Here is a 25,935-nt window from a genome sequence, read left to right as displayed (position 1 = left end):
AATACCTGACTGCCCGCCCTTTTCTGTCCCATTGTGTATGAGGGAGAGATTGTAGGCACCTTTAACAGGCTAGGAACATTCATCTGTTTTCAAACCGCTTTGTCCAGTACGGGGTCACAGGTGCCAGAGCCTGTCCCAGCACGCACCAAGTACACTGCGCGATACCCCACACAGACAGCACCCCAGGTTCAGAATGAACCCAGGGCCCCAAGACTGCAAGGCACCAATGCTAACCAGTGCGCCACTATGCCATCTGCTAGCTAGGCGTGTTGTGTTGTGTCCTTTCTCACAGAACTATTTGTATTGTTTATCTTCCTTTCCATTTTGGGGATGTAGCAGGAGCAGGGGTAGTCGTACTTGGCACTACTGTTCATCAGTAAGTGAACCTTACAGGAAAGCACGGATGCCCTATGTAAGAAGAGCCAAGAGTGATTGTTCTTCCTGAGTAAACTGCGCTCTTTTAATGTGTGTGCTACAAACAATGACTTTATTCTCTGGAACTTTCATTGAATGTGTCCAAACATTCTTTGCAGCAGCCTGGTTTGGTAACCTTAATACACTCAATAAAATCAGACGGAGCAGGGCAACGAAGGTAGCCAGCAAAATTATTGGTGCACAACAGCTACAGCTTTCAGACATCTATGTCAAGCAAACAGCGCAGAAAGCCAGTATAAGCACTGTCATGACCACCCCTTGCACAGTGAATCTGAGTTCCTCCCATCTGGGTGTCGATTTAAACATCTTTTATTCCTACAGCTATTCACTTGCTTAATGGGGAGAAATGAATGTATATTTTATTTATATATTTATTTTGTTTTCTTTCTCATCCTTCGTGTCTCTTATCTGCTAATGGGTTGGTGTTGTGTTAAATGTATTATGTATTGTGTTATTCTATGTCTCTTACCTGCCTGCATAGCAAATTTCCCTTCTGAGGCAATAAAAGGAAGGGAATAGGTACGAGGTGAGCACTGACAAGCTTCAGGCATCTTTCCCCTGAACCAGTGAAATACAACAAAAACATTGAAAGAAACATCTCTTTACCTTCGACCATAGATTTTCTTAACAACCGGAGGATGATTAAAATGAAAAATGCCAGAATCATCCGTATAGATCGACAGGTTATATCACTATGGACTCCTGTGTACGATCACGTTTGTCCACATTTGGTTTAGAGCAAAGGCGACTAAAGTCCAACAGAAACGCCATCCAAAGCCCAAAGCCACGAAAAACAAGAGGAACGGGAAACACAGATAAGTCTTTCTTGTCTTTAAACTAAACCAAGGCAACAGGCCCAGCTGCTGTGGCACAGATGCAAGCCCGCTGGGATTCCTACACTGAAGTGAAGTGGCAAGTTAAATCATTCCCCAGCTCTGGCTGTCTCCAGCCCTGTCTGTCTGCTGTGGGTGGAGAGGCTGTGCAGCCAGCCCTGTGCTCTCAGAGCCTGCTGCATGCAGAAGGCCGAACTCCTTCCTTTGAAGCAGTGCTGAATTATTGATAATAATAATTAATAATTGCTTACACTTACATAGCGCTTTACAGTTAATGGGGATCCCCTCCACCACCACCAATGTGCAGCCCCACCTGGTGATGCAATGGCAGCCATAGTGCACCAGTACTCTCCCCACACACCAGCTCTCAGTGGGGAGGAGAGCAGAGTGATGAAGCCAGTTCAGAGATGGGGATTATTAAGAGGCCATGATTGGTAAGGGCCAATGGGAAATTCGGCCAGGACACTGGGATTACACCCCTACTCTTTTCGAGAAACACCCTGGGATTTTTAATGACCACAGAGAGTCAGGACCTCGGTTTTACGTCTCATCCGAAGGACGGCGCCTGTTTACAGTATAGTGTCCCCGTCACTACACTGGGGCATTAGGACCCACATGGACCGCAGGGTGAGCGCCCCCTGCTGGCCCCACTAACACCTCTTCCAGCAGCAACCTGAGTTTTTCTCAGAAGGCCTCCCATCCAGGTACTGACCAGGCTCATAGTTGCTGAGCTTCAGTGGGGCTGCCAGTTGTGTGTTGCAGAGTGATATGGCTGCTGGCTTGATGCCAGCCTTTTTTTCTTAAATTGCAAGTGTCCCAAAGGCTGGGCAAACGTTAGCATATCAGACAAGAGCAACAGGGAGTTTCCCTGCAGGAAAAAAACTTTGATGTCGGGCCATTTCTTACGCTGGTGGCTTTCTAGGGAAGTTGCAATGCAAGAGAGAGCAGAAAGGCAGGGAGGATGCGGGGCTGTGACTCCTTACCCACTGTCACTACTGTTTTGATTACCATCGCATGTGATTTTGCCAGGATCCCACTATTCTTTGCATTTGAATGGAGCCGGCCAACCATGTGCAATAGTGCCAATTGTTGGCAAAAGGTCCCGTTGGTTAAGGAAATAAATCTGGATCTTACCAAAGCTCCACAGTGAATGTCAAGGACACATATCTGCTTCGTTTTTAAAATGTTCCTGTTAGTTTCCATACACATAGAAAGTCCTCATTTAATAATTTATAAAGATAATAAAATCTAAAACATTTAATCATATAAAATATTATGATTATTATAAAATTACAGTGCAGCCGAGATTTCTGAGAACTGCAGATTGCCTTGTTTCTCTTTCCCATTTTATATTTCTGGATAGACTATTTTTAACTTCCCACGCACAGCCATTGTCTTTTCTGTAAATGGGTGTTTTGATGTCTTTTTTTACTTCTAATACTTTTGTTTCGCTTTTGTGATAAACATAGCTGTCACACCACAGACATAAACCAAAGTCTCTTTTCAATTTTCTCACCATCTCATTTAAAGATATAGACAGGATTTGACTATAAACTTCACAAAGCAGTAATTGAATAACTATATTCCACTGTAGCTATGGTGCATTAGTGACATGGGTCTGTCTTGTACTTTATTGAAGCTATAATTCTATGCTGAAATTGGTTTTTCATTGTAACCACTGAATAATACAGTCACCTCCAAATGTATTCACCCCTGCCCTCAAAGAAATAGGACCCAACAAGATCATATACTGTACTGTAGAAGAATGAAGTACAAATTGGATAATGTGTCTCACTTAAAAGATTCCAATAATCTTATACTGCAATCACATTACAGCAATGCACAGAGCTGACAAATAGTCATATCTGTCATACACATTTAAGTGGATTCCAAAAAACAAGAGGGTCACATTTATCCCCACCCCTAAGTAGTCCTTTAAAGAAAGTCTATATTGCTCTCTTCTGAGCTTCCAGGGCAAAGTACTTCTCCCTGAAGCAGGGTCTCTGGTGATAAAGACAGCAGAGCAAGTGAGGTCACTGAGAGCCACCCCAGTCCATCTCATGATGCCCACGTCAATATCTGTTTCTAGCACTTGTTTGGGGAACGGATTGGGCACCCACACATAATGCTTGCTTTGCATGGGTAAGCAAGAATCAGGAATCCACACATAATGTCTCGTCTGGGGCATTGAGAATCAGGCATCCACACACCATGTCTGGTTTGGTGAGTCAAGGATCAGGCATCCACACACCATGTCTGGTTTGGGGAGTCAAGCATCAGGCATCCACACACCATGTCTTTTTTGGGGAATCATGAGTCGGTCATCCACACACGATGTCTAGACAAGAAGAGAACTGCTGCCTCAATGTCAGTGACATCAGCAATAACACCAGCCGACATGCAGTGGTCTTCACAGTGAATGCAGAAGAGCTTCTGGAGGCATCACAGCTGGTGTTTCTCCTGATTCTTGAGGTATTCATTGAAATGACATGGAGGCAGGTCACCCAAGGCCATAGTCAGTGAATACACGCAGTACAAAGCTCCACATTACCAAACACGGGGAAAGCATATAATACTCTAAACCAACAGAAGTCACTCTCAGGAGTTGGGGTGAGATACAGACTGTAACCTGTGTTTCTCCTGTGCATTGTGGGTTTCCCATAAAGTTTTAATAAGCTGCATCTGCAGTGCTGGTTCTCTAGCACCAGTTGAATTCCTAGGCCATAGAGGGAACAAGAGAGCACTGCTCAGTGCCGTTTTACAACACGTGCAATGTGTGAAAATTAAATAAGAGATGAAAAACTATAAGAAATGTTCAAAGAGCAAATGTTAGCGTGACCATCTATAGCAAACAAGTCGTTAACTATTTTTATGAGATTCCACTGCTATGGACTCATAGCTCACATTTTAATTGGAACTTATTAGCAGACAAACGGCAATATTTAAACTGAGAGCATTCCTGAAATATGAAACGTGACACATCTGTAACCCTAAAGCTATTAATTCCCCGTCACTGCCTTTGATACACAACTAACAGAGCCCTTCGTAGCAGTACAGTACTTTTTTTTCTCAGCACAACTGAATTGTTCACATTGCCAAGCAGCATAAATGTCCTTTTTCTGGGCTCTTTGCTCTTTGACAGCAGTGAGATCTTTATTCCTTTCTTTCCCTGGATCCGCTAGGACACGAGATCGCCCCAGCACCAGCTCCTCCTCGGTCCTGCCCTGTGTCTCCTCGTCCTGCGCAGCCCGGATGCGGACAAGGGATGTGAAACCCGCCTTCAGTCTTCAGCCAGAAAGCTTTCCTTATCAGAAAGCCGGCATTCGGGCTCCTTCAGATGGAAAACCATGATGGAATCGTGCAGGCAGCTGCACGCAGGAAAGCACCAGACTCCGACAAGGAATTTTAAGCCTAACTAGCGGGAAGAGGGAAGAGCAGCTGGAAAAGATAAAGGGTTTATTTTGCCAATCACTCCCAGCGCAGCACCAGCCCCCAGAGCACCACAGAGCTCTTACAAGGCTTGGGAAAGGGGAGGGGAGCGTTCCCATCAGCCTGCACAACTTGCTCACGTCGCTAATCTGTCTTTGATGACAGCACTGCTCCCATCACCTGCCTTGCTCTTGCACTTTTTCACGGCCTCACTGAACTGGGACTCACGTCTCGGCACATATTCAGGGCTGTAGTGTGAGTACTTCATCACACTGTGGGATGGATAAAATAATCACAAGGATATATTCACCTAGCTACGCAGCTCTGTGTCTGTCACTAAACCTCTGCAAGGGCTGTTAAAGCACGATAAGAACTGGGTAAAAAAAACAACAGTAAAATGACTCATTCCTAACGGGTTTGCCAAGAGAAAGAGTGATCCACTTCAAAGAACGGGACCAAAACCAGAGTCTGAACAAACCCACCTGTCATGTGCTACATGACGCTAAACTGTACCAAAAGGGTCAGAAACTTGAGCAGTGTGTCTGTCCTGCAGGTCAGTCCTGGCGCTGGGCTGCTGTGTGCATTGAGCTCTATAACGGCTGAATCTGCACCTGGCTGTCTCCTGCCCCTCGGATTTTCCACAGCACTCCTCTCACGTTCATACACGTTCCAGAATTTATCGAAGGGGGGGGGGGCTTTGTTCTTGCACTGAGAATCTCTTATGTGTGCTTTGTTGTTTTCTTACATTCCAGCAACAGTCCATGAAAATCGGTCTGGAGTTTATAGGCCGAAGCGGTGAAGCCCAGCTGTAGAGAACAACACTGCAGTCCCAGAGCATGCTGGGAGCCTCAGACAAGACAAGACCAGAGGCTACAAAAAAAAAAAATCAATTAGTTGGTGAGTGTGATAGCAGAACCAACCTGGGCTACGAGCTCTTCAATGAAAATATGCTCATAACACGGCACCCCAGCAGAGAGCTGTCATTCTTGTTTTGTCAAGGCAAGTTTGAGGAAAAGATATTTTCACTCATCGGCTTCATGTTTCGCAACAGTCCTCGCAAATATTTTCTGGGTGATGTGCTGTGGCGCAGTACAGTAACTATGGCAAAGTCGTGTACATGTGTGACAGAAACACAGAAACACTGCCTGATTATTGCATGAATTCCACTTTCATCAGGGAAGGCAGACTGCCATTTCCACAAAACAGTTCCTTAAACCCCAAAAAACAATCTGTTTTATAAGACATCCATCCATCCATTTTCCAACTGCTTTATCCAGTACCGGGTCACAAAGGCTAGAGCCTATCCTGGCAAGCAAGAGGCACAAAGAGGGGTACACCAGTACACCAGTCTACTGCAGGACGGACAGACAAACAGACGCGCACACACTCACACCAGGGCCAGTTTTCCCAGAAACCACTCAACCTACCAGCATGTCTTTGGACTGTGGGAGGAAACCGGAGCACCCGGAGGAAACCCACGCAAACATGAGAACATGCAAACTCCACACAGACAGCACCCCAGGAATCAAACCGAGGGCCCCAGCACTGCGAGGCAGCAATGCTCACCACTGCGCCTCCATACCGCCCTCTGATTTATCCGCCTCTGGATATTACTGTAAAGAATAATTAATGGCTTTTGAAGTTAATTTAATCCATAAATCTCACGTAAAAAGCTTAACAGTGATTGAGGAGAAGTAAATGAAATGAAAAAGGGCCGTGCTTTTCAAAACATTAGCAAACATTATGCAGATGAAAAACTTGTTCATGCTTCAGTGCATCACCAGGGGCTGGACAAATGAGAATTGTCAAGCCTCACAATACTCGAGGACTATAAATACAGAGGTCTCCCTTCTGGGTCAGGCAGCAGATGACATCACTCTGCTATTTATAGCCTGTGCCATATGTGCTGTCACACAAATATATATATATGTTTATATGAGTTCAATACAAGAACAGGGCAATTAAACTGTAGTAAAGTAAATATATGGTTTTTAATTTAGCATTGTTGTTCAGGCCATTTGTCTTATCTGCGTTGTTTTTTTTCCGGTAACGGATTTTATTTATCGATGTTAGAGGGCGTCGTTAGTTCCTATGACAAAGACATCAGCCACCATAAATCAGCCATGACATTTGAGATAGACCACAGGCAGGCTATATTGTAGTTTTGATCTGAAGTGACAAAAGGGTTTACCAATTGCATAATCACCAGCATGGCGCACTTTAAATCAAACTGCACAGCGACGTAAAGTCACATTGAATGAACAGTATCTGATTCACTGGAAAAAGGAAAAAAAAAACACTTCAACACACACACTGTTGTCACAGGGATACTCCTGAACCAGAGCATGGAGTATATTTACAGACACAGCACATAGCAACCTTGGGGGGTTGGACTCTTTTATGCAGTGAAGCCCATTTCAAACAAGAAGAACATCAGTCTCAGTGCCAGGACGGATGTACCTAATTCTTGCCTGCTATAAATAAAAGTCAATCTGGGCACATTTTGGTACACTGGTATAATAATCTGCATAGAGTTCAGGGGAGAGAAAAATATTGCTCATTCCTCTTCAGTCTAATCCCTGGTTCTTAGCAGTATCTAGACACCCATGAACACTTAAGGGTTCTGAGCCTAATCCCAGCTCAGTGTGCCCCCTATTTTCCAGGTTGTAAAAACCAAACTGTTAAAGGGGAACTGCAAAGCTATTTTTAGATTTTGAGGTTAGAAAGAATCAGCATTGATGAGCGCACTTCAAACCACAATGGAAGTCAGATTTACACAGTAACACCCAAATGTCTTTCGGGTGAGACGTTAAACCGAGGTCATGACTCTCAGTGGTCATTAAAGATCCCCGGGCATTTCTCGATTAGCTTAGGGCGTTATTCCGGCATCCGGGCCGGAATTTCCCCCCTCAGCCTTTACCGTGGCCTCCAAATTGTCCCCCATGTATGATTGGCTTGCACTTGCCCTGCGATGGACTGGCGTCCTGTCCAGGGTGTACCCTGCCTTGTGTTCATTGCTTGTCGACACTGTATGGTATAAAGCGGTTTGATAAATGACATGACATGTAAAAACCTCCAGTTTACATCGCAAAATAGATTAAACTTTCAGGTATGAACAGTGTCATGTTCTGTGATTCAGAACATGGCAACACAACGTCCGGTGAAGTGCTGTGGCCCAATCGCACTGTAAACATGCAGGCTTGTGAACACCTCTCTTTCAATCCAATAGAAATATCGCTCTCGATTTTGAGACGGCTTTGTCGACAAATACAACTTACTTAACTCTGCATGCCGACCACATTGGAACATTTCTGCGGTGAAATGTCTGCTGTACAGCCTGTACTTATTCACTCGCCCATCACATCACATGACATCAGTCATTACAGTGACTACTGAGCGGGAAGGGCCGTCTCACGTCATGATTCTCGTAAACTCTTGTATCGCCCGTAGCGAGACCAGCGGATAGCGACAACAACGGTGACCATACATTACTTTCGCAAAAGGTTTACGATTTTGAGCTTAAAATGTGTAAAATTTTTCAGTGCCATCAATGAATTAAAGTTGTTACCAAGATTTAATGACCAGTCTGAGAAACTGGGACTGCAGTTCCCCTTCAGTATATTGCAGGTTAAGACCGTTCAGACCCTTCTTAAAGTAACAAAAAACATACCAAACAAACAGCTCTAGCCCAAACCTCTGCAGCATTCGGGGTGGTTTCCATTCACACAACACTTCTTGAAGCGGGCACGGTTCTTGTCTGCCATGGCAATTCAGAACAGATACATTTCAAATTTAAAATGCATTTGTTGTGCCATGTAAAAGGTGGAAAGAACACAAATAAAAAATCACTTGTGAACTCTGGCCCCGGCGTCAGGCGTGCTGTGGGATGCAGAAACGTCCTTTTGTGCATGCCCACAGGTTGGCAAACTCTTCCCCACTTGAATGCTACTTAAACACCCGCCTCCACAGACAGAGAACTCACTGGCAGGCTGGTAGTGTTCTTCCAGCAGAGATCTTCACAGTACTGGTTTGTTTTCTGTGCCACCGTGCACATGTTTAACAGAAGCAGCATATTGCCTTCTGAGTAAATTCCCTCTACTTTATCACTGTCTTTGACACTTCAACGTGCAAATCTGTCGTGCAAAAGCCTCAGGCATGCTGCACTGCTCTGCTGTCATTCCTCAATTACTTTCTTTCTCGATGAAGGTTCTATGAAACACAATGTGTTTTCCCATCTTCTACTAAATGTGTAGCCGTTCTGTTTTACTAAGTGAACCGTTAATTCCGACACGTCTAAACACATGACGTTAGTGACACGGAACACCCGACAAGGACTCGATTGGCTTTGACTGGGGATGTGATTGATTAGCTACCCCAGCACTTCATGTTGGCTGCCCTCGTGCGTCCGTCTTAAGCTGCTGCGATCAGGTTTTTGACAATTCTGATCAGTGCGAATTAAAGATCTGTACACGGCGAGCCTGGTTTCCTCTAACTCAAACTAAATGGAGTTCCAACGAAGGTTTGGGAGGTATGAGGGCAACCGAACTAATGAAGCTCAGCTGTGATAAGAACACAGACATCAACTAATCCTGATGCAATGCCTCAGATTCCCACACGTACCACACGTAACTCTCCCCTCTTCCTCACTCATTTTGCATCCCTCCTCAACTCCCTCTCCATTCCTGCAGCTCCCCCTGGATCATCCTTCTCCCTGGGACTGGAAGTCCTGCCTCCCCATCCTGTGGCCGGGAGGTTGGCCCTCAGCCAGGCTGGATAAGCCAAGTTTTCCCAAACTCCAAACACCATTCTTTCCTGCGATATCCAGCTGCACCTCATTCCTTGTGAAGCTGAATTAATAACAATTACTAAGCATTTCCCAAGAACGTTTTTTCAGCTGACAATGGGAGCAACAACAGACTTTAAGATGAGATGCGTAAGAGATATTTAATCACCTGTCAGCCGACATAAGTGTAAGGACAAAACCTTTTTTTACTTATCAACCCAGTCATGCTACTAAAGATTTAGCTATACACATCCCTGCTATTGCCACATATAAAATCAAAGAAAAGTAAACAATATACTGTATTTTATCATTTCTGTCAAGCGATGCCTATGCACTGCTAACCTGAAGACCATCAATTATCCAGCCTGAAATCATAGGGTGCATACTTGTGAGGAACTGTCATGTGATAGGTAAGACATATGTATATTCATGTAAAAACCTCTTGAAAGGGATTCTTAGCAAGAGCTCTGTTGTGCACTGGGTCCTGGTAGAAAATATTTACCAGTGGAGAATCATGGAAAGTCCACAGTAAAAACCCCTTCAGGATCTCATAGGTACATAATAATAATTAAAATTGCTTACACTTATATAGCACTTTTCTGGACCCTCCACTCAAAGCGCTTTACAGGTCATGTGTCAGGGTTACACCCCTACTCTTTTCAAAAAACACGCTGGGCTTTTTAATCACCACAGAGAGTCAGGACCTCAGTTTAACGGCAACTTTTTACAGTATAGTGTCCCCATCACTACTGGGACATTAGGACCCACACAGACCACAGGGTGAGCGCCCCCTACTGGCCCCACTAACACCTCTTCCAGCAGCAGCCTCAGCTTTCCCAGGAGTCTCCCATCCAGGTACTGACCAGGCTCACACCCGCTGAGCTCCAGTGGGCTCCCAGCTGTGAGCTGCAGGGTGATGTGGCTGCTGGCTTTGTCAAGTATGAGCCAACCAGAGAAAACCCCTTTTTGATGTATTCATTTATTCTATTATTTGGAGTCTTTGGAAACATCAAACTTGAAATGACCCTGACAAGCATTTTCCCAGCTTCTGATGTCTTGCAGAGTGGCCTTATCTCAAATCTACCCAGGGAATAAAGAGTTTAAAAAAAATACACACATTCTCTGTACAATTTTCTAGATCACAGCCTCCGGTTGCTACAGCAACATTAACATTTACCCCCAAACACATGAGTTAAGATGTTCCCCTGTACATCAGCTCTATTACATCTTTATAAGGCCCAAGCAGGGTAATACCGGAAACACACATGGCCGATTCAGACGAATAACGGTCAATGCCATGGCTGTAGCTGGCCCTAAGAGGCAGCTGAGGCACTTATGATGGGATGGGGTTGTAAAAACAAGTTTAAAGGCCACATAGAGAAAACTGTTAGCAACCTGCACAGGGACTCTTACTCATTATTTCATAAGAACCGATTTGCCGGGTTTCGTAATATTCTGGAAAAATACTGCATGACTTAAAAAGCAAACAGAACTTAAATGGAAAATATTCATCAGAAAATTGTTTATGTTTTCACCTACAATGTTTACAATATTAAACGAGGGGGCGAGATTTTTTTTTGGGTGAAACGGGAACAAATTGTTTCATACTGTAATCAGAATTGCAAAATGAAACTGGCACCGCACTTACACTAGAATGTGGCTATTTACATGAGGAGCCTGAGAATATTTGTCCCTGTGAATAAATTCAGCAGAAAGGGACTACAGGTATTTACTACTGAGAAAGTAAAGAGCTACTGTATAGTGAATAGTTTACTGAATCCTTCGGATCAAATCTAATATCCAGGGAAATAAAGAGGAATATTGCCTCTTTATATACTGTAGAGCTGCTGTTTAGGTTCTGACCCCAACTCAGTTTAACTTTTCAGAAATGTAGTATCCTTTCCTGTCCATATCCACAGACGAACGGGAATCAAACTCATTTTCTTCCACACTGTGTAAAGGGCAGATAAATAAATAATGTAATAATGTCAACAAAGTTATAAGCTATATACTGTACATTAGCTATAAATAAATAGAATAAATAATAAATAAGCTATTACAGTGATCTCTCTTTAAATCTTAGTGAGTGGCAGAGTGGGATTCAGTGTTAATTGCTTTCACAGCTCTTTTGTATGGTTAAGCTGCGTTTTCAGCACAGTTTTACTGAATGGATTATCACACTGTAGCCTCCTCTCGGTGGTGGAGATCAGCTGCCCATTCTTTGTCCCTCACTGCAGTCCTGCTGACTTTAAGAAGCCACAAAAGAAGCTGCATTTGAAAACAAACCCTGCGCTGCACCTTTCTACAATAGACTGTATTATTGCCCACTTTGGATGTGCAAATATATCCTTGAAATAGAAAATGATAAACAGGAAAGCATGCAATTATCAGAAGAAAATATGTGGTGCACATGTTTTCTGCAGTGCATGCTGATGTATGAAAATATATTTTAAAATGTAAGTAGATTACAAATACAGTCAAGTCTATTCAGCCAGAGGACAATATTCTCCAGACCGTGAGATGTGTCCTACTCATTCAGCTCTGTGGTTGCCGGTTGGAGGCTCTAGGATGAGGCTGGTGTCCAGCTGCCAGGCTGGGCAGAACTAGTCCCGACTGACAAAAATGCAAACCACTCTGATCCCCGAGGGCTTTAAGACAGCTCAGGTTTAGAAACATACGCCTTCAATGCACACAAAAACCCTAATAAACACGTTCAACATGTTGCAGCTGACCTGAGGACATAGTTCATTGTACCTCTGAGGATTCCTCAATTCAAAATTCAAAGGCCCTGACAAACTCAACCCAGCAGACTTCTTCAGAAAGTGAAAATGCATCACGAACAGATGGTAGTTCTTTACCCAAAGGGTGGTAGGAGCATGGAACAAGCTACCCAGGCATGGTGCTGAAATTGAAACCCTTTGCTTCTTCTGCTGAAGTGTATTTGGACTTTCTTATGTAGGGAACCCTATTATAATGCACCGTACCTGTTATCGTGATGTCATTATGTCATGTGTTTTTGTAATGTCATCTCGTTATCACTCTGGGAATGATGAATTCTGGGAAATTATAAAAAAAACAGAATGCTATAGATGTGAGCCAGTAGGCTCTCTTCAAGGGCAAATACATTTTATCTCTTTGATTTTAATCTTCAAGGAAAGCCTTTTGTCATACTGCTGCCAGAAAGGCAGGATTCAAGCTTTGGTTAGCCACGATCCAAGGTCTGCTCGAGAGAAGGACGAATAAAATGTTAAAAAATGAATAAAAATTCCAACAAGGAATGCTGTGCATGACTTACAGTCTGCATTCCGCCCTCCTGAGGTTCCAGGCCAGGCACTCAGCTCTCAGATTGGCTATGAGTTCAGCTCAGCAGAACCGAATAAATAAATAGAAAGAAATTACCATTCTGTAACGCTGCATTTGAAGCAGAGGAATAAGATCTTCTAATAATAATCAAGAGCAGTGTGTAAACATTGGAAAACAACCAGGGTTTTTTTTCTGGCTGTGCCTTTTGCATGTAAGATTCCTTATTAAAAAACTGAATGCAAATCTTTTCATATCATATAGTGACGGGGACACTATACTGTAAAAAGGTGCCGTCCTTCGCATGAGATGTAAACCCAAGGTCCTGATTCTCTGTGGTCATTAGAAAGCCCAGGGGGTTCTTCTTATTATTATCATCATCATCAGTTAGAATGCTGGCTTTACATACTGTCAGTGGCAAGCCATTTAGTCACACGGCCGCAGGAATGACCGGATTCGGATCGGGATGTGCCTGAAGGGGCCCTCAGCCTGCCTGAGAGGGAAGTGAAGGGAAGTATGACTTCTATGCGCCTTCTGTGTCGCGCGCGCCGAAGATTATAGCGGAGGTTAAACTCATTAGGCCTCATTAGTGTTCTGTGCTGCAACACCGCTGCTGAACAGTGAGAGGGAGAACAGCAGGAGTGCCCTGGCTGGTTGTCTGGATACCTGCTCTCCCCGGGGGAGCTGTGCGAGCTCGGGCACGAGGCAGCGTGCGCTGCGGCCTTCCCTAGACAGGGCTTATGGGCTCTGCGCTCTCACTCGGAGACGGAATAACACGGATCCTCGGATACAGTATCGTTAGGCACCAACATCTAGGGTCGGCATCTGTTGTGATCTTTCTTTTGCCAGCATAGCAATCTGACGTTGTGCAACGCTATGCTGTGATATATGGAAACTGCCAACACAAAGGCAAAGAGATACTTTACAGTGGCGATAACGGCCACGTTTGCTCCAAGATATCAGCAAAAAAAAACACAGCAATCCTCCCGGCACTCAAAGAGACACTCGGAGGATTAAAAACAGATTGAGTGTCTTGATGGCAAGTACCTGACTGTCAAGTGCTGAGTCAGAGCTGTTACTTCTTCCAAGATGCTTAATGTCTGCGGTGCATGAGCCCCATGTGTTGTTTTTTTAGCATGAATATTTTGAGCATGTGTGAGTATTGATTCAGGCAGATCCAAACCTGGGCTGATCTCACTAACACAGGGCAGCAACAGCAGCTGGTATGGCACGATTTATGGCCCCCAAGCCAGATGAGATAGACGTATGCATTTTTTGTCATCGGTATATGTAGGTCAACCCCTGACCATAGACGAAGTTTGAGACGCTCTCCCAGAGGAAGTAAAACCTTCTAACAGGCATCTAAACAGAACGGAAAGGCACCTGGAGATGGTGGGGCGGCAGGAACTGGAATTCATACCGCTGCCTCACAGCTTTTCAATCCTTCCGTGAGGAGTTTGCATGTCCACACCACCTTCAGGGGGATTTTCACCAGGTGCTCCAGCTTCATCCTGCCTCCCTGATTTTTCCCTCCCAAGAGAAAGGGGTGGGGACCGGTATCACTTGTTCAACCACAGAGAAAAGGAGCAAAGATTTAAACAGCTTCCTCTCGTTTTTGGCCGTTCTGATTCTCGGCACAGTGGAAGACGACCTGGCAGGTGATGCTGGCACAAGGCCTTCCTTAATGCCGAGGCTGAAGAGCCTGAAGGCCGAAACACCGATGATGCTTCTGCTCAAGAAAGGAGAGGAAGAGCTCAGGGCCTAAACACTGGTCAGCCCTACTGGCTGCAATCCGCGAGATTTCACCAGGTAGCTCACAATGTGCTTTTCTTGAGTATTTTTTTTCTCACAACAACATCCCACTTCAATTACAAACTAAACAAAAGCAGACTGCTCACGTAACCTTCTGTGAATACTTGGAAAATGCAGACGTTTCGGAGAAGGCCGAATACGGAAAGCCAAGGCCGATATGACAGCGAACCCAGCATTCCTGCAACAACATCTTCTTCTTCCTACTCGGACGAAATCGCTTCCAGCCTGGTTTTCAGCAGAAGCCACAGTAGCCGGACCTCGCGTGAATCCTACAGCACACAGGGCTACAGATGAGACGGCTTTTTCAGCGATCTGCACGAGAGAGGTCCCCAGGTCCCCCCGGATCTGACCTCACAGCTCCAAAACTGGGGGACCGCCCTCCCTGACACCATTCAACCGCACCCGAATTGTTTAACAGAGAACGGTATACAACTAAAAGAGCAGCATGATCCCTTAGTTACGCAGCTGCCAATAAATACATATCTGTGCTGTGGGCTCAGGAAAGCTCAGGAAAGCAGGGTAACCCAGCTCCAGTCCTGGAGTCATGCATTCCAGCAGGGTTAAAAGTCCCTTTAAATCAGCAGCACCTGGAGAGCTAGGAAGATCTGCTCCAGTTACAGCAATGGATAGCCCAACGAGATTGTGTGTCTTTGTCTGTCCGCCCAATCCCACACAAAAGCCTGTTCCAGACTTTGACACAGAAAGCAAAGGAGATCTGGTGGAAAATTAAACTAGAAGTGACCCCCTATCCTCCAAAACTGGACTCATCACGATACCCCCATGATATACTGCAACGAATTGTCTAGTCTAGTCCTGAGGACAAAGAAATGACTGTGATTTCTGACACGAGATTTGAAACAAGCACCAAGGTGTGTTCAGGTTTTCATGTGGGTAAACATGGTGGGAAGCTGAAATGCTCAAGTCCTCCACTGTGCTTCTATTTACTGTATGACAAAATTCTGGAAAATATCAAGAAGCCCGGCCAGAGCACGTCAACATCAGAGCATCAGAACATTAAGCATGCCAGCAACCTTCTGGAGAGGGGAGGCAATTACTGATGTTTGTTCAGCTGAAACATGGCTGAGGTAGACTGAATTTGTTCTCTTGGTCAGCACCGACCTCAGTCTTTAGACCAAACAAAAGTGACTATGGGAATGTTTTCTGGAATATGTCACGGATATATTTCGCTAAACCAGAGAGACTGGAAAAGAAATCCAGTAGTTAGGGCACTGGACGCATAACTGGAAGACTCACGTCCTGAAGGGGCCACTGGTGGTGAAGTAAAGTGGTTCACTGTATAACTGGGCACAAAGTAAGTTGCTTTGGATAAAAAAGTTATTCAACTGATAAAATTAGGACTGCTCATTTCAAACAATATACAGAGGTGGACGGACTGCCCTATGTGTAACGTTGCTTGCCGAGATGCGTCTCCAGTGCAATTTATTCCAACTCTTCAGTCCTTTCACTTGTTCGCAACATTAATAACACCAACTCAACTCCCATCCCAACGTCTGAGAAAACTAAAAGGAGATGAACCTGGCAATAAGGTTAGTCACAGCCTTAGCCCAAGCCTCGTTAATAATCGTGAAGGGGTCGCCCTGCAGCTCTGAATGAAATACAGACGCACTGCGCGGGTCACAAACTCAGACGATGATGATCTGTTTGCTTTAGCAAAGAGATGTTGATATAAATCGTCCCTCCTCCTCCAATCTCACTACATTTGAGTTTGCTTTTGTAGCGCCTCAGACTACAGAAACCTTTTACCGATTTCTGTGAGCAAAAAACCCGGAGGGCCCTTCCTAAATACACAGGGATGGGAGAGCAGTAACTCCTGTGGCAACGTATACACCGTTCTCATCCACACAGCAGACCTGGTCTCCCTGCTCACAGATTTTCAAAACTTCTACTGTTCTCCTGGAAAAAAAGCTGGACTTAAAAGAGCTGATTTTTAAAAGAGATTGTAAAACAAAAACAACAAAACACTATTTCAGATATGTTCGTCTTCATTTCATTCTACGGGTTTGGCACTTTCTTTACCCAAGAAACAAACTGCAACTGAATTGAAACTTAGTCGTGTTTCAATCAGCTTTCATACCAGTCAACTCATGGCTCTCTACCAAATCACATCAATCTTCGTCTCTCGTTAAACTTTTTTCAAGGTCATAATTACAGGAGATTTGTATGTTCAGACTCAAGTCCAATTTTAACAAATTGCCATGCTCTGGAAAAGTCTGCAATTGCTTTTTTTTCTCTTTTCAACATGTTTGTTTTAAAATGTTTTTTTTTTTTGCATGAGACCTGTCAGACGGCCAATCCTCCGTTCCTTACTCCAACCGACACATCTGTTTCTATCCCTCCAGCCTCATTTCAAATTTCTGTCAGAAAGATAAGGATCAGAGGTTTATTAACCCTCCCCAGAACCAAAAAAAAAAACAGGATTTTCCATCACTCAAATGGAAAGGTTCCAGTGGAGGAATAGTTCTGAAATTCAAGTTCTCTGGCTAAAACAGGAAATGTGACTTTAAAAAAATCACGGTCTAGGCTTGCACAGAGAAAGAACCTACTGTTGAGTACACACGGCAGAAAAGTTCACTTGGCTATTCTGCTATATCCTTTTAAAACACGCTGCTTCCTTTCCAGAATAGCTAATTGGGCCATAATTAAACACAAGACAGCGGCTCACTATTAATGGAAAATGTGAAGACTAGGAAATATGTAAACACCACAAGCAGCACCCTCAGTCAGTTAAGTGCTGCTGAGACTTAACGCATACACAGCACCAACAATTACATCATCCTCAAGACGTAGGCTGTACTGAGCGCCGCTAAAAGCAGAAAAGACTGAGACAAAAATCGATGGCACTCATTAACTTTCGTGTTAGTTTATCTATCCCTTCCTCCACTATCAGAATCAGACACTTGTTCCTGGCAAGGGTCACAGAGCCCTGCAGCTTGTCACAGAAGATTAGGACACAAGGAGTGATGGGAGGCAGGAGGAGATCAGGGAACCTAGGGAGAAACCACATGGACATTGGGGAAACAAGCAAACTCCACACAGAAGGATCATAAGCCCACACTCGAACCCAGGACTCAAGAGCTGTAAGCACCCAGCCATTGTGTCTCCCAGTATCATTTTCTCAAATCCAAAACATAATCAGCTTTAATTGGTGTCATTTAGGGGGAGGTGCAGTGGTGAGCATCGCGCTGTCTGCGTGGAGTCTGTATATTCTGCCCGTGTTCACGTGGGATTCCTCCCACAGTCCAAAGGCATGCTGGTAGGCAAAGTGACTTCTGGGAAAACTGGCCCTAGTGTGTGCGGGGGTGTGTCTGTGTCTATCCAGGGTGTGCCCTGCCTCGTGCCTGTTACTGTCCAGGGTGGACCCTGCCTCGTGCCTGTTGCTTACTGTCCAGGGGGTGCCCTGCCTCGTGCCTGTTGCTTACTGTCCAGGGTGGACCCTGCCTCGTGCCTGTTGCTTACTGTCCAGGGTGTGCCCTGCCTCGTGCCTGTTGCTTACTGTCCAGGGGGTGCCCTGCCTCGTGCCTGTTGCTTACTGTCCAGGGGGTGCCCTGCCTCGTGCCTGTTGCTTACTGTCCAGGGGGTGCCCTGCCTCGTGCCTGTTGCTTACTGTCCAGGGGGGTGCCCTGCCTCCTGCCTGTTGCTTACTGTCCAGGGGGTGCCCTGCCTCGTGCCTGTTGCTTACTGTCCAGGGTGTGCCCTGCCTCGTGCCTGTTACTGTCCAGGGTGTGCCCTGCCTTGTGCATGTTACTGTCCAGGGTGTGCCCTGCCTCGTGCCTGTTACTGTCCAGGGTGTGCCCTGCCTCGTGCATGTTACTGTCCAGGGTGTGCCCTGCCTTGTGCATGTTACTGTCCAGGGTGTGCCCTGCCTTGTGCATGTCACTGTCCAGGGTGTGCCCTGCCTCATGCCTGTTGCTTACTGTCCAGGGCGTGCCCTGCCTTGTGCATGTTACTGTCCAGGGTGTGCCCTGCCTCGTGCATGTTACTGTCCAGGGTGTGCCCTGCCTCGTGCATGTTACTGTCCAGGGTGTGCCCTGCCTTGTGCATGTTACTGTCCAGGGTGTGCCCTGCCTTGTGCATGTCACTGTCCAGGGTGTGCCCTGCCTCATGCCTGTTGCTTACTGTCCAGGGCGTGCCCTGCCTCGTGCATGTTACTGTCCAGGGTGTGCCCTGCCTCGTGCATGTTACTGTCCAGGGTGTGCCCTGCCTCGTGCATGTTACTGTCCAGGGTGTGCCCTGCCTTGTGCATGTTACTGTCCAGGGTGTGCCCTGCCTCGTGCCTGTTGCTTACTGTCCAGGGTGTGCCCTGCCTCGTGCCTGTTGCTTACTGTCCAGGGTGTGCCCTGCCTTGTGCCTGTTCCTTACTATGATAGGCTCCAGCTCCCCCATGACCCTGAATTGGCAAAGGTGGTTAGAAAATGGATGGGCGGATGGCGTAATTTAGATGCTTTTATGTTCTATTTTTCCTATCAGGAAAGAGCAGAAAACTGGGAAGTGGTTATATCTGCGCAAGAGGCTCTCCTTTCCTTCCTAAAAAGGCGGCCCGGGTCTGTTCACCGTGATGCGCCCAGCCCTGAGACCCGTTCTCGTCAAGCACACCGGTCAATCGACTGAAGCCTGGGAAACTGAGCGAGCGAAGGCTTCCCGGACTTCTCGGCTCTTCCGCCTGAGTCTCCGAGGAAGCGGGCAGCCAGCCGGCCAGCGATGCTGGGAGGCTGCAGTTGCCATGGAGACGCACCTGGCGCGCCTGCTTCGGTGGAGGTGAACCCTTCAGTTTTGGAGAAGGAGGCAATTTAGCATGATGGCAGCTCATTTATCACACTGGCTGGGGGTGTGAGAGGATGGGACGGGGGGGAGGGGGGGAGGTGCTGCTATCTACAAATTTTACACTTGACTTGGCTGCTTAAAAACGGCTCCTAATCACATGAATTAGCGCCATACTCAGGAAGGGCATGGGTGCACCGAAGGCTTAGGTAAGGCTACTATGTGAAAGCCATTAGTCGCACTCCTACAAAAAAACAAATTCCTCTCTTCAAGCAAGGCAGGAGAGAGAGAAGGGGGGTCCTTGTTTGTTTGCGTCCAATTCCAATCGGGCTATCCAGCCATTTTCCAACCATTTCCCCAGCAAGTCCCCAGCTCCTCCTGGGGGGTTCCCAGGCGCCCCCCCCCCAGTCCCAGCGGAGAGATGCAGTCCCTCCCCAGCGTGTCCTGGGCCTCCTCGCCAGTGGGCTTTGGCTGGGAACGCCTCCAGCAGCGGGGAGGTGCCAAGACACCCAGGCCACCTGCGCCGGCTCCTCCAGACCCCGAGGACAGGATCGTTGTCGCGGAAGCAGGGGAAAAAAAAACATTTCGGCAAGGCTCCCGCTGCGGACGTGCGCTACTCGGCGATGTCCGTACCCGGGCTGCGGCCCGACGAAGTCAGAGCATCCACACAGCCAGAATCTCGCCAGGCTCCATGCGCGCGACTCAACAACTAAGACACAAGGCCACAGGACAGATCCTTTACAGCATTCAAGCAATGCTCATGTCTACAAGACAGCGCTACTGGGGACATTTCAACAGACGGAAACACAGGAATGCACTAGGGTTCGATCAGGTTTGTGGAACAATCCGAAAGAATGTGCATCCAGTTCTTACACAATGTCTTGGTGCTGCCAGACCATCAAAACCTTAATTGCTATGTTGGCTCATCAAATAATCAAGGAGCTGGGCTGTGGCCAGATTCAACACTAGAGGTAATGGTTTACAGTCCTACTGCAGTATCCAATTATGCGGTAGGAGTCGTGTGCAGTAGGACATGCGGTAATTTGTCTCATTCTGTAACTCAGACAAAATTGGAAAGAAATATCAATGTTTTGGTTCAGAGAAGCTGAAAAACAAGAAAACCTGCTTCCTGCCGCCTGACAACAATGTCTATCTTTGACGGTCAACGTTTAAAGAGGTGTACGAATATGGGGCTCAGTTCCAAGTGTCGAGATGCGAGACTGGGAATTACCTGCCTGCTAGATAGTGAAAACACTCGAGGAAAGAAAACAGTTCTGAAGAAAAATAACAAGATTGTGCCGGTCAGCTGATCTTAAATCTGCCTGCTATGGTGTGGGAAGAATCAAGGTTTGCCTGTCAGAACTATGTCTATTAAAAGAGCAAAATCTATAACTCAACACACCCAGAAGTTATTCTGCGTCGTTATTTGCTTGTCAGGACGAGCACTGTCCTCCTAACCCTACTTCTGCAGCGAGGCCATCCATTAACTGTGAATATGACCCACGTGACTGGCTTCTTTCTGACACCTTGTCGATCCGTCGCACTGTTTTCAATGGCAAGCTCAACCCTCTCTAATCAAATCAAAGTTTATTTATCAAGTGCACAACAATACAGCGTGCAGCAGTAGTTGCTGGCAATGAAATGTCTTTTTCTGCGAGCTCACAAGAATCACAAGAAATCACAAAAACACAAAAATCACAAAATTGAGGTTCTGAAAATAAGGTTACATAATAATAGATGTAATAGAAATTGAATAAAACTCAATATGAATAGAGCTGCTATGTGTCCATGACATATGCAATATATACAAGAAGTGCAGTTATGCTGAATACAGTGAAAGCTGTGTGTCCATGTAGCCGTTACAGGTGATTTGCTGAAGGAGCTGCAGGTTGGCTATTTAGTCTTATTGCCTGGAGGTAGAAGCTGTTCCGTAGTCTGTTGGACTTGGACCAAATGCTTTAGTAGGAGGGAAAACAGTTTGTGACTGGGATGATGACAGTTTGTGACTCTTCAATCTTAAAGCCCGTTTTGATTATTATTTTCCTTGGAGAATTCAGAAATCGGCAAGGATTGAGCAGCTCAGCTCATCGCTGCAAATACTAGATCAGAAAGCGGTGCGGCTTTTTTTTTCAAAACCACAAAAAACCATCGAACATCTCTCCCCGAATAAAACCCGTATTCATCTGCCTATGCGGTATCAGGAAAGCTGCCAATTCCTGAATCTACCCCAGGAGCATAGCCTTTGGAAGGCCAGAGGAAACCAGAGTGCCCCAAGAAAGTTCAGGTGGGTGAACGCGCAGGAACATGCAACCTCCACACAGACAGACCTCCGTACAGAATCAAACCACGAACCCAGGAGCTGTGCCATCTGCCTGGCCACCGCGATGCCCAATTCATTAACATCATGTACTCATTTCTACTTCAGATTGCTACCATCGAAGCGAACACTGTGCTCATGCACACCAAAAGCTTTCTGTCAGATCCTCGGTATAATTCCAGACATTCATCTCATATTCAGCCTTGCAGTTGTTAAAAACGGGCAAAATCCTTGCATCCATTACAGAAAAGTTAGAACGACATCTTGGTTACATTTCTTTGGGGGAATGGCTTTTATTCTGATTGTAAAGGGCATCATTACATCCGCTTTATCAAAACCACCTCAAGGGAAAAGGTCATCTCTATTTATGATGACTTACTGTAAATGTGAAATGCACTCATTAGCATAAGTGTCAGAGGAGAAAGGAATTTACCTGCAGGGCACTGTCCTGTCACAACATCCAGGGAAATAATTTGATTCATCTGATTGTTTGCTTTTTTCGTTTGTTTTCATTTTGTTGCCAGATATCTCCGAAGAAGTCTCTTCTTGCACGGCCTGCTCCTCAGAGAAGAGGCACACACCCCAGTGGCTCATCGGGCCAGAGCTCAGCCTGGGTTCGATCGAGAGATCACATGACTCTCCACTGAATGGGAGCCAGTCCATCTCCGGAATGAGGAGAACACATACTGTACATGAAGTCTATTGTACTTGGAGGCACAATATATGTACAATATGAAACTAATATCAATAAATAATTCTAATAAGAACAATATAGAAACAATGGGGGCAGCTGGTATTTCTTTTCGCCCTCGGATCAGAATGCATTGACTTAGTTATGAGCTTCAGATAAGCCAGAAACGACAGGAGGAGAATCAGCTCATGTAATGCCCTAGTCAGTACTGGTTGTACTGGGAGCAAACCACTACCACCAACACCACTCCCTCCCAACAGAAAAAAAGAAAGGGACTATCACACCTGATCTGAGAGGAAAGAGAAGACATGGTCTGGTAATAATAATAATAATAAGTCCTTAAACTTATACAGCGCTTTTCTGGACACGCCACTCAAAGCACTTTACAGGTCCTGGGGAATCCCACTCCCACCACCAGTGTGCAGCCCCACCTGGATGATGCCACCAGCTGTGCCACCTGTGCCACCAGCTGAACAAGGAGAGGCGGCTGTTGGGTCAAACGTAACGGCCAACAGGATGAGGAGACGCTGTGTGAAGGCCTGTGTGTTGAGGGTGCTGTAAGGGAAGGGAGGTTGCGTGTTTCGGAGACTCACGGTTAAGTTAAGTAACAGTCTCCTAAGCAGGCTGACGAGTCAAGTCGTCAGTCAGCAGTGGAGATTCGGAGACCGGCAGGAATGAAATCAGCAGACAGAGTGCTCCTCCAGGACCAGGGCTGGGCACCACTGACCCAGGTCCTTCAGTGAGCACAGATCATCCCTGAATCAAATTAGGTTCTTATTGAGACTCTCTTTTACCTGTATCTAATTCCACTGCTCCTACGCTCTTTCACACAGAAGGCTGGTCATACAACAGCAGAGGACAGTTCAGACAATCCATCCATCATTTTAAAGCTCTGCCCATAATAACCATGCTTCCTCTAAACCTGTAAGTCATTTTGGATAAATCCAAATAAACTGATAAAAACATGAGGGCGACATGATAAACCAGCTGTGAAAATAATTGGTAGCTCCTGAATTAAATTAGAAGATGTGTGAGACAAATTTCTTTCCACACAGAAACACATTATGAAATGCATGTCACATCCTAAGGCCTGCAGAAAAAAACGGTATGTATACTAATCTATTCAACTAATCTGACCTGCACAGTGTGTACTGCTTAAAAACAGTAGGCACGGGAAAGCAAAGGGATCTTGGTTTCAAAATCAGTCCTTCTCTGAGCTGTGCCTTCTGCACAGAACAGGAAGTACAGTAATAACAATTCTGGCTGTTATGATATTATAATAGAGCTCAGTTTGGGTGGGGAGAAAACAAGCTTGAGGTTGCTCAGTGTTTAATTAGTGATTAAAGTTAAAAATATCCAAAACCTGATCTCCAGTTGAAGGTATAGTGTGCATGAGCTAATCCAGCCCTGATCCTGCAGAGCCACACCCCAGCAGGTCCTACAGGTCTCCCTTGACACACCAGCACACAGAAGGGCTTTGATCGAGACTCTCGGTGTGCTCCATTGAGTTAATTAATGGGCTCAGATGAGGTCAGGGATGTCCAGCTGTGATCACGGTGACTTACGGGGGTGCTGGCTTTTCCATTCCAGGTGGGCTCCACACAAGCACAGCTCTGTGGCCCTGGGTTCAATTATGGCCCTGGAGGCATGGATTTGGTATGCCCACCCTGTGTTTGCGTGGGTTTCCCCACAGTCCAGAGGCATGCTGGTCGGTAAATTGGCTTCTGGGAAAACTGGGCCTGGTGTGAGTGTGTGCTTGTCTGTGTGCCGGAGTGGTGGCACTGTGGCTAAGGATCGGTGCCTGTGGCTGGAAGGTTGCCGGTTCAAATCCCACAGCTGGCAGAGGAACCCTACTCCGCTGGACCCCTGAGCAAGCCCCTTAACCCCAGCTACTCCAGGGATGCTGTATAAATGGCTGACCCTGCGCTCTGACCCCCAGCTTCTCTCCCTGTCTGTGTTTCTCATGGAGAGCAAGCTGGGGTCTGCGAAAAGACAAATTCCTAATGCAAGAAATTGTATATGGCCAATAAAGTGATCTAATCTAATCTGTATCTGTGTGTCTGCCCTGCAATGGACTGGCATCCTGGATGCCATCCAGATAGGCTCTGGCTCTGCAATGACCCTAAACTGGATGAAGGAGTTAGAAAACAGATGGATGACCAGACAAATCACCTGCTCAGTGGTCAATCTGTTTTCTCAGGTTTGGATAATATAAGCATGCCCCACCATATCTGCTCGACTGTGGCTCTCTGGGACTTGGGATGGAAACCCTGAGCTAATTGGCTGCATTTTCCAACCGGATCTAATTGAGAGTCATTGTCAGGTTCTCCACATCATCAACCTCCTTCGTTCCTCTACGCCACCCTCAAAGCTAAACGGCACTGGAACCTGAAGACACAAAGAGGTTTCCTACCACTGTATGTACACTTCGCAGGTGGCATATCGGGAGAAAGACACCTGCATGATACCCTGTGACTCAAAAAACATCAAACAAACCAACACTCGCTCCAGAAGAACAGGCAGCCATTTTTTAAGCAGGTTCTTTTCAGAGGCTTGTTGGTGTATTGATCGAAGTCCTGGCATGCAATTTTGACTGAGCTGTGAGACAGCATATATCTTTTTTCTCCTCTTTTATATTTCAGTGGGAACATGCATGAGGATGCCAGAGAAGTAAAATATTTAAGAGCAGAAGAAAAAAAGTGCCTGTTTTTAGAACCCCCAGCCAAAGCACCAGGTCTCACACACATTGGAAGGGATTGAGCTGCTTTTCTAGACTTGATTCATGTGGAAGGAGAGAGAGTACACATTCAGAAGCTCTGCACCTGTCCTCCTGCTGTGCAGCAGGTTTTCCTTCTCAATGTGGTTTGAAATGTACCCTGTTCACTTCCAGAACCTGTTTCCATGCATGTCGGTCCACAGATCAGGGAAAATATACAGGCAAAAAGTCCAATACTGTTTGTAAAGGGGAACTGCAGTCCCAATTTCTCAGACCGGTTATTAGATCTCGGTAAGAAAATAATTTCATGGAGGGTTTAGAAACATTTTACTAATTTTGAATCAAGCACAAAGTGGTGAAGTGTGAAAGAACTGCAAGTCGCCACGGTGTTGCAAACTGTTTGTCACTGTAAGGACTGATGTACTGTGACGTACGAGTGAATACAGGCTGTGCAGCAGACATTAGAGACTAGAGTCTGAAACTGATCACAGAGCCAGCAGCCATATCCCCCTGCAGCTCCCAGCTCCCAGCTGGCAGCCCCACTGGAGCTCAGCAGCGTGAGCCTGGTCAGTACCTGGATGGGAGACTCCTGGGAAAGCTGAGGCTGCTGCTGGAAGAGGTGTTAGTGGGGCCAGTAGGGGGTGCTCACCCTGTGGTCTGTGTGGGTCCTAATGCCCCAGTATAGTGACGGGGACACTATACTGTAAAAAGGCACCGTCCTTTGGATGAGATGTAAAACCGAGGTCCTGGCTCTCTGTGGTCATTAAAAATCCCAGGGTGTTTCTCGAAAAGAGTAGGGGTGTTACCCCGGTGTCCTGGCCAAATTTCCCATTGGCCTTT

General features: G+C 46.0%; 1 protein-coding gene across 1 annotated transcript in view; it reads right to left on the bottom strand.

Moving 5' to 3' along the window:
* The window catches only part of kcna4 (potassium voltage-gated channel, shaker-related subfamily, member 4), a 42,803-nt gene that overhangs the window by 4,997 nt on the left and 11,871 nt on the right, over nt 1–25,935 (bottom strand). The window lies entirely within an intron of this gene.

Source organism: Atractosteus spatula, chromosome 16 (genome assembly GCF_055471065.1).
Source record: "Atractosteus spatula isolate fAtrSpa1 chromosome 16, fAtrSpa1.hap1, whole genome shotgun sequence".
NCBI classification, from domain to species: Eukaryota; Metazoa; Chordata; class Actinopteri; order Semionotiformes; family Lepisosteidae; genus Atractosteus; species Atractosteus spatula.
The sequence above is the reverse complement of the archived record's forward strand: the minus strand, read 5'-3'. Positions and strand labels throughout refer to the sequence as shown.